Source organism: Scatophagus argus, chromosome 6 (assembly GCF_020382885.2).
Source record: "Scatophagus argus isolate fScaArg1 chromosome 6, fScaArg1.pri, whole genome shotgun sequence".
Classification (NCBI taxonomy): Eukaryota; Metazoa; Chordata; class Actinopteri; family Scatophagidae; genus Scatophagus; species Scatophagus argus.
This window is the reverse complement of record NC_058498.1, coordinates 7563119-7579950: the sequence shown is the minus strand read 5'-3', so window position 1 is coordinate 7579950 and position 16832 is coordinate 7563119. Positions and strand designations below refer to the sequence as shown.

General features: G+C 41.0%; 1 protein-coding gene across 1 annotated transcript in view; it reads left to right on the top strand.

Annotated features, from left to right (window-relative positions):
- Positions 1-3991: 3991 nt before the first annotated feature.
- nek7 (NIMA-related kinase 7) overlaps positions 3992-16832 on the top strand; it is a 58562-nt gene continuing 45721 nt past the window's right edge. Inside the window, exon 1 of the mRNA XM_046391197.1 lies at positions 3992-4333. The gene's annotated coding sequence lies outside the window, so the exon portion shown is untranslated. The remainder of the gene's footprint in view (positions 4334-16832) is intronic.

The following is a 16832-nucleotide window of genomic DNA, read 5'->3' as shown; positions in this document are numbered from 1 at the left end:
GTTTGTGACCCAGATATATGCCAGTTTATCAGACTTATTTTTTACAAAACTGCTCAGACTAGTGACACTTAAAATTATTGAGGCCTAATTGGTCAAGTCTGCCTGAAAAAAAAAAGTGTTACATATAAAGGTCAAATGAAGAAGCCAACTAGAAAGACAAGCACTTTACTCCGCCCACTGATTTCGCTCAGTGACAGCCATATAATGATATAATTAATGACAGCCATATCCCAACATTTTGTAGGTATCAAAGCTAATCCCAGCATGCACACCTTTGTCGATGAGCTGAGCAGAATATCAGGGTGTAAAGCAAAGTGTGTGTGGATATTTTCACAATAGTTTTACTTGCTGTGTTTGGCAACACCTGTAATTCACACTACCTTTGCTAACTAACAGTGAACTCCAGGAAAGTGTGTCTCAGTGGGCATGCACGCATGTCCACAGTCACACATACATTAGCACACATCATGCACACACAGTGACAGGCGACAGGGTCAAAACAAAGTATGGAATGATCACCGAGGCATAGGCCACACCTGCAGTTTACATGTAGTGCTGATAGTGTTGTTTCTGTTGTCACTAGTTGTGTGTGTGTGTGTGTGTGTGTGTGAGTGTGTGTGTGTGTGTGTGAGTGTGTGCGCGTCATATTCTGCCAGTTCCGCCTCAGTTCCCTCCCCTCATTGCTAGGCGTCTATTTAACCTCACCTCACACACCAACCACCCTGCTAGCACAAACACACACCAGTACTGGAACACACACATGCGCACACAGGTAGATGCCAAAGGGGTGACGATGTGAACGAGACACAGCTTAACTGTGATGTGTGTGTGTGCGTGTATGTGTGTGTGTGTGTCTGAGAAAGAAAGAGAGAGAGACTGAGGCCTGCACCGCTGGTTGATGCAGAGCAGGTGGAGAGATCCTCTGTGCTGGGTGTTTGCCAAGAGAAGGAATACACCAACATATACATGTGCAAATACACACAACACACACTAAAACACAACACAGACATGCAAGACCAGACCATTCATTGAGACCAGATCAGCCATTGAAAAACGGATTTTACACAGCGATCTGGGCAGAAATATGCCGTTTTGTCAGGTTTGTCCTTCACATTATCACAGACTATCTCTCCTGCGTCTCATTTGCGCAGTGCTCTCCACACGCCATAAGTCCTTTATTTCTTTGTTGTGCTGTTATTCTATATTTACAGGTATTTGTTATGTGACGGCTCACATCTAGACAACCTTGAAAATGCTGCGATCAAGGCTGATAACTACGGGTTGCAATTGCTCTTTGAAGACAAAACAACATTAATTAGCGTATAAAATGGAAATGCAGGCGTCACATGCATGCTGCCTCCAAGTTCGCCTGGGTATGTGAGGAGAGAGAGAGAGAGAGACAACATTTCATACATATTTCCATCTGTAATCCCTTTCTCTTTCCCTCTGATAGCTGTGCTCTGTGAGGTACATAAACAGGAAGCTCGTCTGCATTGATACGGCATGTTTCACTGTGTGACAGGTCATCTTTGTACTGGTAGAGTGTAACCTCTCAGTTCTTGCTAAACCTTCAGGATGCACGCAGCTCCTCTCCCCTCCATCTGCTGGTCTCTATGAAGTCTGCACCCGATCACAGGAGCTTTGACTGCAGCTTCTGTCTCTACCACACTGCAGTCATATCTAACCCCTGAGCCAGATCAACAACACAGAGGAGAATAAAAAAGACATGAGTGAAAACATCAACATTTTTTTCTTTTTAAGCGTTTAAAGTGTGCTTTCAGCCCCTGGGTGCAACATTTCTGCATATTTAGCAATGAAAACCCAGGTAGAATTGCACTGATATGTGTCTGCTGATGAAAATAAAAACCAAACTAGTGAGCATGTGTTGTAAGAATAGAACAGGACTTCTTCACAACAGAGTTAATTAGTGGTTTTAATCATTGGAATACTCTGTTTTACTGATCATCTGACATTAGCCATTTTGAGAGTAGATTTTGACCTATCGTGCATCCAAATGTTTACTCATACTGGTAATATTCATTAGCAAAACACATTATATTCTTGGAAATTCAACTTAAGGGTCATTAGATCACACTTGTCTGCAATTTTGTTCGGAAAAAAGGCCCAAAGGGAAGCAGGACCTTTATTCTAACACATCAGAGCTAAAAGTCACATTTACAGTAAAATGTCTCAAGCATCTCCATAAATCCCAGCGATTCAACCTTCTTCACATCCCCTGGAGGGAAAACCTTTTCTATCCTGGTTACCTGCAAGCGACACCAGAAAGTTTGAACGGGAAGAGAGTGAAATAGATGACAGTACCTTCTTCATGCTGAAAAAAATATCCCTGAATCAAAAGGACATCCTCTCTGTTAAATAAACAATATCAGCAAAAAGAACACAAAAAGTTTTCTATTGGTTTAAAGCACCAGATCAGTGCAGAGAGCCACTTTTAGAACAATGGAAATTCAACACGATTATTAAACAGTTTTCTACCAAACAGACGTGGAGGCATGCGTGTTGAACTAGAGGATCTCTGGGTGCAGCTCCCCTCGCAGGCTGATGCATTACTTTTCATCCATCCATCTAATTATTCCCTCAGAAACCTGAAATTTGAAGATACAAAAGACCGTCCCTATCTGTCACTGAGCGCCATTGATCTTATTGAGAGAAAATGTGGGTGTAGAGGAAACCCAATATAACTCATGCCATTAAATTCCACACAGCATTATTCACATACAGAATTGACAGATTTCTGTGAGACGTTTCTTTTAATCTTCAACTGTTGTTGAAGAAAAAGGGGGGAAAATCCTACACTCCAGGCATCTCTCCCTTTTCCATATTTGCAGGGAGGTTAACAAAAAAGGCTATTGAAGTAGGGAGAAAAAAAAAAAACACAACCCCACCTAACTTGTTGATTATTAACAGCAAGGATGGGAAGGAGACAGATGTGTTTCCTGTGTATCAGCAGTGTTTGAATTGTCAGTCTGAAATCAGCACTGAAGCTTTTATCAAAGCAGAGTAAGCTGATCAATTCCAGATGCTCCTGCTGTCCATGCGAGCCAATCTGCAATACAATTTTCGTCAATGAAATCTCATGATATTCCCGAGTACAGACTGTGTGAGTGAGTGTCATGGGATGTGTGGGTATTCTGCATGCATGTGTGTAATGACAGCAAGCAGTGTGTGTGTTCAAGTGGGTGCATATGACTGTGTGTGTTCAGGAGAATCCATTAAGCCTCAGCTGCCCCCATCTTTTATACTTCTGTCATCCCCATTGGCTGAATGTAACAAAGTAAATCATTAGTAAAACTTGGAGATGCAGTACTTACCTTGATTACATACAAATTTATACTTCTACTCCAGTATGTTTTCTCTGACAGTCATAGTTACCATTTACTCTGAAGATCAATATTTCACACACAAACACACCGTCAGCTTATGAAATATACAATATAAAACCACCAAAAAAACAGTAAGAAACGACCTTGATTCCCAGAGTCGAAATTATATTGCACGATAGAGTGTATTAAGTAATTAAAATTGTCTTAATCTCAACCAGTTGCTAAAATTCAGATACTGCTGATACATTCATCTGTAAGTTATAATGATTTAAAACAAGCATAGATACATGGGAACTGCCCTGCAATCCTATAGCTACCTCAAAAGACACAAATTCAGTGTAATATTTCCCCTAAATCAACTGCAAATTTCATTAGGGAATTGAAACAACCAGTGAAACCAGTTGGTCCTGCATCAAGACCCATTCTTTTGCATGTGCCGCATTATGAGATGCAGTTGAAAGTTAATGAACCATGAGTTCAACCAAGATAGTTTCGATAGATTTTAGTTTTCAGGGGCGCGAATATAAACTGTTGCTGTCATACACATTTGGTAGGAGTGAAAAAAGAATGGAGGAGGAAAAGTTGCTGTGGTGGTTTGAGTTCCTCTGTTGAATCTCGCGGTATTTGGCAACTTCCCTCCACTCTTTGACACTTGCCCCTCCCCTGGGCTCCGGGAATGCTGGGTTGTTTACATTACTGGCACACGGGTCAGTCCGGAGTGCGGTGATGAGAAGGGCCTAGTGGAGGGACTGCCTGAAAACACGTACACATCCTGACCGGCTCTGCAGCACAGTCTCTCTCTCCGCAAAAATTTTGTAGCGCTCAGGTAACAGTGTCACGCAGCAAGAGAGGCCCGCCCGATCGACTTCTTGGAGCGACCCTGGAGAGGACGGGAAATTAAAAACAAAAACAAAGACAGCCGCCATAACCATCAGGAGAAACTTTCGGCGTGAAGAAGGAATAGCTTAGCAACAGAGTCCCACTTCCTGGTAAGAACTGAGACACCGTTAGCTGACAGTGAAGTTGTGAAATTCATTGTGTGGCTAACGAATCACTTCTTAAACCAGTTTTAAGTGTCCGTTTTGACTTTGTTAGCTTGTTTGGGAATTGACAGCTACCAAACAGTCAACATTTGTGGAGCGAACGCGGTCTTGGTACTCATTTGTAAAAGTTTCTCCGAAGTTCGCTAGCTAACTGTAGCTTAGCTTGTTAGCCGCCTAGCATGCTTCATTGCTAACTTTCACTACCATGAAACTACACAGCCAGTTTACAGTGACTTTGTGACGTTACGACTGTAGTGTGCGAAAGAACAACTTTCTTCGCTTTTTCCACACCATATTAGCTGTACCATGTGGAGCTATGACAGTAGCCAAAAAGAGTAACTTTAGCCACTCACTGACTTTATGCCACAGTGATATTAGAGTGATATTGAAACTTACATACTGTATAATTGCGTCCCCTTAGGATTTACTCTTAATGCTGAGAGTGAGTACATTTCAGCAACAGAAAATGTCTGTCTTAACTCGTTGTCACTGTTATGCTGGTTAAAGTTTGTTTGTCTTTGCTGCGTAGTCATGTTTTTATGTGGCTTTGTGTTGTTTATAATTCCCCACTTTCTCTCAAGTAAATGCCACAGCAGATATTCATTCAGGTGGACAAGCCTACTTTACTCTGGATTATATCAAAGTGTGATGTAACCTTACTGTTCGGGGAAACCTCATTCAGAGCTAGACAGTCTTACGGTCTGCCGTACAAATCAATCAGGTGGTTCCATTATAAATCTCCAGGCCCATAGGTCCACATTGAGACACATTTATTGCTCAACTGCTTGATCTTCTGGGGAATGTGGGTTTCAAAGTCAGTGAGCTTATTAAGCAGGCACCTTTCATGTGCCTCTTCACTCAATGCTGCATCTGTAAAACTAAGTTGTAAACTACAGAAGTTGCACACTACAGGCACTCCGCTCATTTTCCAAGGAGAGAGCGCAAAACACTCCAGAAAACTTTTTAAAGTACCTGTATTCACACTGTACCTGCTTATACCAAGCTTAACTGGTAACTTCACACTAAATGATCAGTTACAAAGCCAATGAAATATTCTTTTGTAAAGACACTGGTCTGGGTTTCTTGTTTTCTTCTTTCCTGAGAAGGTGACCTGGTAATTTTTTATTTTAATCTGGTAATTGCTCCATGCCAACATCAACTGATAAGGAGGATGAAACTGACTTTGACTTGGTTGCTTGTCAATTTGTGCAGGGTGATAGTATGTGAATGGCTGAGTTAATTGTGGAGGTAACATCATATTGGACTTTAAAGACCTGTTTTAAATTGAGAGTCAAGGAGATTGGGCTTGGTTTATGATTGCTGTATTAACCAGTTTCCATACAAAATGATGTGTTCACACTGCTGCAGATGTTCAGTGTTAAAAGCATATATCGTGTGATGAACAGTAAAGGGTTTTTTTCCCCCCATTAAATCACGTCTTAATAATGTATGAAAATTTGAGAGCCATTAGGTGAATTTATTCACATTTTCATTAGGTTGTCTTTTATCATGTAAGGATTGCTACCCTCACCAGTATGGGAATATACTGTTAGGTGACAGGTAGTAAGTATGCTAATACAAGGCAACCTCTGTATTTTTTCTAAACCCAGAAACCCTGTTTGAAAGTGTTACGGCCAGGCACAGTTTTCTCAGCCATTGAGCCATTTTCAGTGGAAATTGTGTCAGTGTGCTAACAGTTGATGAGTTTATTGTTTCGCAACTGTCCCTGCCTGGAAAAAGCTTTGTCTGAGTGCTTCTTCCAACTGTCTGTTTTGCACGCAGTAAGAATTATAGCCTGGAAGACAGGGTTTATTTGGAAGAGAATTACTGGTAGCTGTAAAGAGATGGTGTGCTTGAAATAACAAATAAATCAAGTATTCTTTGGGAAAAAAACTTTTCCTTGTGTGACTCAATATTTTTTTTTCCTTTGTGAGTCAGAATGGTTTTTGCAAAACCTTTTGTGATTGCATCCACACTCCTGTTTTGACTTGAGTGGATCATTTTCCTTGTAAAAGATAACATCAGTGATGAAAAAATAGCAAAAAAATCTTACCCAAAGGCACAATAAACAAGCCAGAAAAATCTAACTTCATGCAGGTATGCAGTGCCTCACCTGTCTTTAGCCTAACCATATCTAAGGGTCACGTGTGGGTTGCAAACAGTATCTCATGCCATGTTGCACATTGCTGTCTATCACAGCCAAATAATTCAGGCGCCATACTATCACATTTGGCCACGCTGCAGAGAGATGATTCAGACTAGAGTTAGTGGGAGCTGACATACCTTGTTGACCCAATTATTACTCACTTCTCTGTTGCCACATTCAATCATCGTCAAAGACAACAGGGTCGAGTCTGCCAGCGTCATCAGGTGATGGAGATGAACACCGGCTGGCTCTGTGAAGTTGAGTATCAAGGAATGTGTCATGAACCGGGTGATCAGCAAATGGCTGCCAAATGTTTGCATCAGTCTCTGGTGAGGGATTTCTGCCAGTATGTCCTGCTTTGAATTTCAGCTGATGAGAGGTGGATCACTTTAGACAGGCCTTGGCAAAACTTTGTTATTTTACCTTATTTCATTATTTGGATCAACTAAGGGTAGACTAGAAGGTGGCGATATTACTTAGAAGAGGTACTGGTGATGCCATTCTTACATGAGAAATAGGCACAGATATATATTCACAGGTTTTCCTGTGATTTAGCTTTGGCAAGATAACATTTTGGCCTAGGCCATACATATCTCCTCTGTCAGCGCAGTTTTAATGGCAGCTAGACCTTGTACTACTAAGACATTCAGAGTGAGACCTAAGATGCCATTCATTGGTGTGGAGAAATCTTCTGCACCCTAAGCAGTGATTTAGCGCAGTGGAATTTACCAAATCGCTGTATCCTGTGAGAGTTTCCTGTTTTAGCCCTGGAGCTGGCCTCTCTGCTGGATTAAAGATCAGATGAGACATTTGTCATCTGACCACTTTAACAGTCATCTTGCCTTTGGGTTTCACAAAGAACAAAAAAATGTTAGCTTTTTTTTTTTTCCTTCCGCAGAGCATATTTGAAGGAAGATGCTTCCTAAGGCCATTCTTGAGCTACATTAAGCGCTGTCTTTTTCATGATGTCAAAGACCTTGGCCATGCATTGTACTGAAGTGATGTTGGCAAAGGTAGCAGATCACTGCTTAGGACATAGGCCTGTTTGGTGTACTCTCTTTGTCATTAGTTCTTGTATTAATGAGAAAAAGCAAGCAATAGAAAGTACAGGCTTGGTGCCTTCCCCAGAAGAATTTAGAATCGAGTCTTTCCTTTCCAGGCTCGGTTTGGTTAGAGTTTAGAACAAGGTCTTTGGCAATGAGAGTGAGCTGTCTAAGCAGCTTCTTATCCTCTCGTCAAACAGCCAGCTAGTCAATATTTTTCATATCCATCTCCCTTCTGTCTTATGAAGGGTCACTGGTGTTTCAAGCATTCAAATATCCTTGGAGGATGCCTTGCGGCTCCCCATGTCATGTGAAAGTTCTCTGTTTCATTGTGCCACTGATGCCTTTTCTCTATGGGCTCTGTAGTGCTCTGGGGGGGAACAGACTACAAAGACATGCAAACACAAAAATTACTGACCTAGGACCCTGTTTAAAGTTTATGAAATGCTTTCAGTGCCCCTGGATCAGTTTATGTCATGACCACACAATATCTGTGGCTTATTTCTCTGCAAATGGTGTCAGAAAAAGGTTTTATTTATGCCTTTTCTTTTCTTTCTTTTTTTTAATAACTATGGTCTTGTCTTTGGCCCTGAAACCCTTCTCCATATGAAACAGCTCTATTAAAGTAATGGATTGATTAAAGAAATATCATAAAGTGCATTTTTTTTACCATTTATGGTGAGCCTCTAAGCAGAAAAAACATGATTTTAAAAAAGGAAATAAATAGGTTCAGTACGCCTGCTAGGTTAGAACAAGGTCCAAAGATGTTAATCTAACCAGAAAGGTAAACATTCAAATATTTATCATGTATTGATAGAAATAGAAATGTTGCTTGGTGTTTTAATTGTTGGAAGATACTGACTTGACTGACATAGTTGTGTAACGTAGCTATGACAGTTATTTAGGTTTTTTTTGTTTTTTTTTTCTGTTCTGTTCTTTTTGTCATTTTGCACAGTTTGGTGATTGAGAGGGAATTAATATTGGCAGCCTACATAAAGAGCCATTTAATTTGGCAATTTGTAGACTAGCCGCACATGCTGTAGGTATTTAATATCTGTAATATGTGAACTGTGTCTGTAGGTTAATACATGTTGAGGAATAAGCTGCTGTTTGGTTCCATCCAAACAGAGCTACCAAATCCATGGTGGCATGTTGTGAACTGTGTTGGAAAGCAACATCTTCCTTCTTTATATTGGAGATCACTCTCCAGTCGTCCCCTCTCCTGCTCTATCTCTTTTGATTATCCACACGCAAAAATACAAATCCCTCAGGATACAACTTCACTTTCATAGAGTAATTACAAGATGTTATATGCCAGTGTAAACACCACATCAGTGACAGTGACAGTATGCATTTGTCATGAGATGAGACAAAAGCAGAATGAATTTGCACTCACGAACAGAATGAGGGAAGAAGTTTTTCCTTTTTGTTTTTTGTGTGTTCGTTGCTGACTGTGCTATGGGCGTTTGTTCCCAGTCTCATCGCAAATGAGCCTTAATGTTTCACACGGGATTTTGCTGCAGAAGAGAGCAAATTTGTAGGAGAGCATCTTGTTTTGACAGTTGTTTGTCTGTTTTACCCTCCCCCTTTTCAGTGTGTAAAGCCAGGGACATTTCATTGTTTCTGTTACACTCTTTTTTTTGTGTATTTCACCTTCTGTTTTTTTTTCTTTTCTTTTCATGTGATGTTGCAAGTTTATGAGGACAAGAACCAGCAAAGGTATCCCTTAATTAATCAATATATATGAACATGATTTTCATTGCATTGTTGTCATTGCGGGTGGACCTGCTGTTAACAGTGACTCAGTGCGGTCTGTTACAGCACTGGAAATGTGCTGCATTTAACACATTGTTGCAACTGAACTGTGAGCCCCATGCTAGAAGTTGAATTTTATTCTTGTTGTTGTTTTGTTTCGGCATCATGTTTCAGATGTGCTGTTGATGTTAGTTCTCATTTAGTGGAGTAAAAAGTGCAATATTAGCCTCCAAATGTAATGGAATGGAAGTATGAAGTAGTAGAAAATGGAAAGTTACTGTACATTTCATCACTGATTGTTCTAAATTTTGACACTTAAAATTTGAATTTTTACAGCACATGTGTATTGGATCCAAATATCGATTATCAGTCTCCTTGATTGCTGATAATAAGTACAACTATCTACTAAGTACAACTAAAATATCAGATCAGTTGATCCCTAGATAGGTATCAGAGGACTCGATGTAGGTTCTCAGTCATCTGGGTCATGGTAGTTGATATGCTAGAAGCGAAGGCAACCAGATATCTTTAGGTTGTTGAAAGGAGTTGTTAAAGGAGCTGATTGTGATGTGGGCTGCATTTTATAAGAGCAGTGGTATTGGTCTGTAAAATACTTAATTTCTAACTGGGATTGGCTTTATTAATTTTAACACGGGCCCCCTTGCAGTGTGCTGCTGTATTATGTAGAAAAATCTAAATACCTGATTGGTATTGGTATACAAAGACTTGGCTCACAGGCAAAAACCTAATCGTGAATTCCATATTCTTTTCGTTTTCTGTTTCTTTTATTTTACATTGCGTCGTTTGGGTGCAGGTGACATCTTTTTCCCCCTCCTCTGTCTGTATTTGTACCCTCACTCACAGCAGTCTTCCGTGGCCTCCCTGGTCTTGTGATTTGGCCTGGGGCCTTGAGGTTGTGGTCAAGGCTTGGGGGTGCAAGGAAGGAAGGAGTCATGATGAGAAGCTCCCCTTAACTCCTGCTGCCTAACCTGCCCTCAAGCCCCTTTGTCTCACTATGTTTTCACTGCCGTGCCACCCATCTCTCTGCCTCCCTTTGCAGACCCTTACTTCTTCCTTACCACATCCTCTCGTTTTCATTTTGTTTCCCCACTTCTTCTTCCCTCTTACACTGATCAACCTCTGTGACACTCAGTCTGTCCCCCCATTCTTGCCTCTGCTCCTCTCTCTGGGGGTCCTCTGCACCCGAGGCCTCCCCTCAGCCTCCTCCTCCCTGCCCAGCCTGGCCCACAGTCAATGGAAGGCAGGCAGCCTGACTCCCTCAGAGCAGCAGGAAGCTGCAGCAGCAGGGGTTAGGCCTGTATGGCGCTGCCGGCTGGCTTTGTCAGATCTCCTGCCAAGCCAAGGATGAGAGACCTTTGCCAGTGCGGTATTGGGGCACCGTATAAAAATATTTTACAGATGTCTGAAGGCAGACATCAGGAGTCAGCAATGGCTTACTCAGGCCTAGCGCAGAGGTGTCTTTTAAGTGCAAACGATATGCATGTTAATGTATTCGTGCCTAATATTTATGATAAAGAAAATTGACTTAAAGTATAGAAGGAGGAGAAGAAGGGGCTTAATAAAGTGGCCCTCAGGAGTCCAGGCGTTTCAGGAAGTGGGCGTGTTGCAGGAGGAGGGGCATATGTTGGTCTGATTCTGGATTGGCTGGAGGAAAAGTGGATCATTTGGTTCGGTCGTGTTTGAAGAGGAGGGCATCTAGTGGCTCTGTGCTGTGAATGCCTGGCAGGGTTCCCAACTAGTTCTGGCTTGACAGTTTAACAGTGAATATTTAACATTGCGCCACACTGCAGGGTTTGGCTGTAAACAGCAGTCAGCAAGCAGCATAGCAGCAAAAGCCTGCATGACGCTGGGCCTTGGTTGTGAAGCACACCTAAAAACAACGCACAAGCAGGAAGCACATCTTGAAGTTCTGATTTTAGAAAAAGGCAGATGGCACTGGCTGGTGGTGTCACACTGTAAAAAAAAAAAAAAACACTAGGATCCCCTGATGAAAGCAGCCCCGCTTGCTTTGAACAGTGAGTCTGTCATGGTTGGTGTCTGCTGTGTGGCTCCGGGTCAAACTGTGATACGCAACTCCTGGAATTTGTGCTTTTTAAGTTTTTCATGTTTAAATCGTCTGAGGGGGAAAAACGGGTGGGGGGGAACAGGAAGTTTCATTAATATTAATATTCTAATATGTGAAGGAGGCAGGGAAGACCTATCTGGCTTAGCTTCTTTCAAACCCTGTTGTTGAGCTTTTCTCTCTGTCTGTTTCTCTTTCTTCCTTCTCCCTTTCTCTGCAGTTTTGGTAACTGGCATTTTAATTTTCTCAGTATTGTCACATTTGTCTTGTATAGATAGTCCTAGATGGTATGATACTGGATTAAAATATCTACTAAATAACATGTAAAATTTTGCTTTAAAGTATTATTCAGCAGAGTCTTAATTATGTGGAAGCTCTGCATGAATGACAAATCTCGACTGGATTTGGTCAGTGTACCCAAATGCCCTCCTTAACTCAATGGGTGACACACTGCTGTACTGCTTAGCCGAATGAAAGTGACCGTTTACTTGACAATTGATTGTTTCCTGATTTTTCTGGGCTCTCTGAATTTCTGTGCATGATCATTTTGTTGCAGCATAATTTGTGCTTGTGAACAGGGTACAAAAGTAACACCCACCACTTAACAAATGTTGGTAAAAATTTATTTTGGCGATTAAATTAAATGAGGTCAATCATCATTGGCAGGTTGCTGAAATAAGTCCACTAAGTTGATTAACCATATTTTTGCATTGACTCGTGCAAAGTTTAATTCGAGCTGCACCCTGCAGTGGAGAAACAACTTATGTCTGTGACAATGTTGGTTTTGTCAAACCGACAGCCCAAACCCAATATTATTGCAAGTACAATAAAATTATTAAAGTAATTAGGAAAACTGCATATCCTCACATTTGTGAAGCTGGGACTGTGACATTATTTTTCATGAAACATTACCCATCAAAACAGTTGGCTTGTTGAAAAATATGTCGGCCAGTTAAGTTTTTTTCAGCTTACCAGTCATTAGAGGGTAGACCATAAAGTTGATTTGTGAATATATATTTTGGGGCATGTTTACTTATTTTGTGGGTCTAGTTGTTAGTTATGGATCCACATTATCTGCTGCATGTCTCAGAATTAATATTGTGTTGTGCAGATATAAAGTTCTCAATAGGAATTAGGATTAAAAACAAATGAATACCGTGTTTGAAGCTAATTGGAGGACGTTTTGATTCAGCTGCGGCCCAGTTGGCCCTGATATGTAGAAATGAGGCAGATATGTGGAGTTTTGCAGATGTTGCATGAATGGAGGCCAGTCCAGTCTCTGTGTGAGGGATGGTGGAACAGGTCTGACATCTCTCCTGAACTGAAAAGGGAAATCCCTTCAGGCACAAACTCGAGAGGAGGGATAAGGGAGGCGGGCGAGCAGGGAGAGAGATGCGACCCCTTAGGGGTAACGTTATTCTTCGATCTTCAGCTCCTTACACACACGCTCGCACACATATGAAGATTCTCTGTCGGTGTGCTGGCTGATGCACTCATGCAAAAAAGGATCAGTTCAGGGGGAATAAAAATAAGCATTGAACTTCTTGTGTATGCATTTATATGTCTCCTTATGCTCACATGCATTTTAGTTTATAGGTTTCTATAATATTGTCTGTCCAAAAATTAATTTTGTAGGTGTTTGGCTTCCTCTCTTGGCCTGTCAGGGAAACCGTAGTATAAGACTCATTTGTTATTTCAGTGCTACGCACAGAAAATAGACACAGCATGTTTCTTTCCCAAGAATATTGATGCGCAATAGTTAAGGGATGCAAATAAATAGAAGCCAGCAGATTTTATTCAAGTACCCATTCCAAAAATGTTGACTGGCTTTTGTATTGTCACATTATTCCTAATTTACACCTACACCTACTCTTCAAGACAGAGCCATATGTCTGGAAACGAACAATTGATGCCTGACTGTGCCCCTGTTATAAATCATCACACACTTTTCAAATTCCAAATTAAAAACCTTGAAGAAAACCTACCTCCAGCTGTGAATTTGACTTTGCTTTGATTTACACATGAGGTCAAACTGAATAATTCCTCTGTGATATCATGAGATCCTAAGCCAGAATTAAATGTGCTACTGGAATCAACTGAAATAGTTGTGTGGTAATTGTTGGTGTCATAGTAAAGAGTCATCCTGGTTGGCAGGATGACAGTAATCTGGGTGTATACACACACTTGTATGCAGCAAAAGTACTGTGTTTGACCTCTGTTTGAGTAGCAGTGCTCTGGATCTGGTTAGAAGATTGTGTGTGCGTGTGTGCGGCAGCCAGCAGGGCTCACCACAGAAGCCACAGCAGGCTGAAAAAGAACCAGAGCCAAATCCAAGCATGATTTTTGTGGAGCCACATTCCCATGGGCCCACTATTATTATGCATTTGGTATATATGCATCCAGTTTTATGTTCATTTCTGTGTGCATCTGCATCTATTTGTGAGTTTATATGTGTTACACCAATATGTGGACCAAATTTTGTGTGTTTCTGTCCTCATTGAGCACAGGTTGTTTTGTTTTCATGGTCTTGGATGTTTTCTTTACCAACCATGGGGATGCAGAGGGGTTGTGGTCCTCTTTCCCCGCCCCCCACAGAGCATATGAGAACGCTCGGGCCCTGAAAAGCCCCAACATGAGCCCTTAGCCCACACGTTAGCACTCAGCTATGTAACGAGACATGCCTGGGAACGGCTTCTCTCACATTACTAATGATTTGGACATCTTGCTCTTGTCATTTCCTCTTAGACAAACTTCGATGCTGACGCAGGGTAACTGCTTCAAACTGTCCAGGGAGAAAGGGGGAAAAACCTGCTTGAAGGGAGTATGAGAGACTGCTGGTTTTGTGTGAAGGGGAAATAGACTACATCCACCAGATGTTTTTTTAATGGCTGTTTCATAGATGAGAAACTCAAATGACAGGCCTCATCATCTCAAGACAACACAGAGGTGGATTACCAGTTGCTGCTTTATCATTGATGTCCTAGAACACAGTCACAGCCAAAACTGTATGAAGGCTAGAGGGCACTAATGCTGGTTTGGAATAAAAATAGATTAAAAACATGTTGAGAGCTGCAGCTTTGTGATCTCATTATATGCACTTATTATACTTAGATTTCTTGTATAAACAACAAGGGAAAAATTAAGTCTTCTTTATAATCATTATTTTCATGTTCAGCTAAATTATGTTTTTGCTGCCACATTACATACACACTTCTGTGTTTATTTGTTGTTGTGTCAAGCTTCCTCCACATTCAAGTCAACTTTAATTGTACAGCCCAAATCAAATCAAGGTTTGCCTCAAAGGCTTTTCAATCTGTAAAGCATAAGACACCTTTTGTCCCTCAGTTCGACTGATAATTCCTGCAGTGGTGATCAGAATTTAACAGACAAAGAAGGGTAATATAATATCGGATTTTAAACACTCCCTAAATTTACCTGTTTCATCTTGACATATGAATTCTTTGAGCAATGTTATGAAATTTGCTGATATCACAAAGTTTGCCATGGTATGATTACGAGTTCAGGGACCTTAGATCCATAAAAGACCATGAAAGAGTGCTGAGTGATTTGGGGGGTGGGGGGAGGGTGGGGTGTCACATTTCTGGATAACATGACCGCAACATAAGACAATGAAAGTTCGCATCACGGCTTCAGCCTCGGTTTTTGAATTGTTGCATCAGTAATAAATATCCTTGTTTCTTTTTCTTGGCTGCTTTCCATAACTGCCTGGCTCTAGTAAGATGTGCTGTGGGAATTTCAAAATAAAGCTTAAACACGAAGGGAGAGGTCAGTGTTTTCGTGTTGCATCGATCGTATTGGACCATAGATCACTGAATTGATACATAACGCCAGATCAGTGGATCGGTACACCCCTAATGCATTCATCTGTTGACTCCTGTTAGAATGAGGTTAAGCTTCAGAAAACACATCTTTTCTGTTGAGGTTGCTGTATAACACAATGCCTTAATTAGAACAGAACAAAAAAAAGTGAATGTGGCATTCCCTTATTTTATTTTTCATGAAATTCCCTCATCTGTCCCTTTTTTATGTCTATTTTTTTTCTCACTATAAGCCCTCCAGCCTTGCAGACAAACAGAGCCCCAGCCCTGTGGTACAGAATGTCACATCCGATATCCTGGTGCCAGAGGTGATGAAGCTAATTTGGTGGTCAGTAAGTGACATGGGTAACAAACAAAGCCTTTATTGGTCCTAGAGCACTGGAACCTCTGCTCTGCCCTGCAATGCTCTGTTTTGTATTGTGAAAGACCATGAGTTGTTGCCACAGGGCACTCATGCAACCCAAAGCCTTGGGATCTTCGTCATGCTGCGGTGTGCAAATCAGGGTGTGGATATTTGGTTCAAGGGTTCAAGTGAAGGGAGAGGTGTGTTCCCAAAAATACCGTAAATAGCTTCTTTAATAAGCATGAGCGTTTTTTGCTCGACATTTATGTCTTTAATGTTTTGCAATTTACAGAAGGGTCGTCTATATGCTGCTTTAGAGTGGTGTGGTGAAGCAACCTGAATAGCTTCAACTACTGAGATGGTTTTCACATTAAAATGCTACATATGAACTGCTTGTACAGTAACCACACTCCTTTATTCTGAAAGTTAAAAAAAAATCTGACAAGTGCTGCAAAGAGTAATTGATTGACTCGTTTGATAATCACTTAATTGTTTAATATTTCATGGCTCAGTTGTAGGGACTTGAAAGGATAAGATTTTATTGATGTTCTGCTTGTCGGCCTGATTCTTTATTGATTCCCTTATTGATTCCTGATCAGTTTTACATGTTGGAAAGAAAGTAGATAGCCACAATCTACCTTTGAGTCAGTTTGTAGTGATTGTGATATTGTTCTTTTTACTTTTATTTCTAAACTTATCAGTGTTTCATACATGTTGACTTCACTTGGGTGGGCTGTGCTAATATATGAACAACTGCTTTTTTTAACTGTTTTTATTTTTTCGATGTTCATTGGTGGCCAGTCAATCGGAGCACTCTTAATCGCAGGCCCAAATCATTGAATTTTCTCTGGGCTGATGTTGGCCTATTTGTTAAGAGTCCCAAATTTTCCTTTAAAATGGTGCAGTTAAAAGTTGTAATTCTGCTCTCAAACCATTGCAGCCTTGACTTGGAAATACATCTGTGATGAGTCCCTTGAACATCTTCAAAACCTATGGAATCACTTGCTGCTTGTGGTTATCTTTCACATATTACTATATTACTTTCTATTTTAGCTGGGGTGTGATTGTGATTTGGCATTTTTAGGGAGGGTGTGTGTGTATGGAAGCATAACCCAAACCCCCAGGGTCCCCTCTGCCGAGCGCCTGAGGGATCACACAGCTATCTTAAATGCAGCTCTGTTTTTGCATACTTTGCACACATGATTTTGTCTCTCCTTACACAGTCAGCAATTTGTC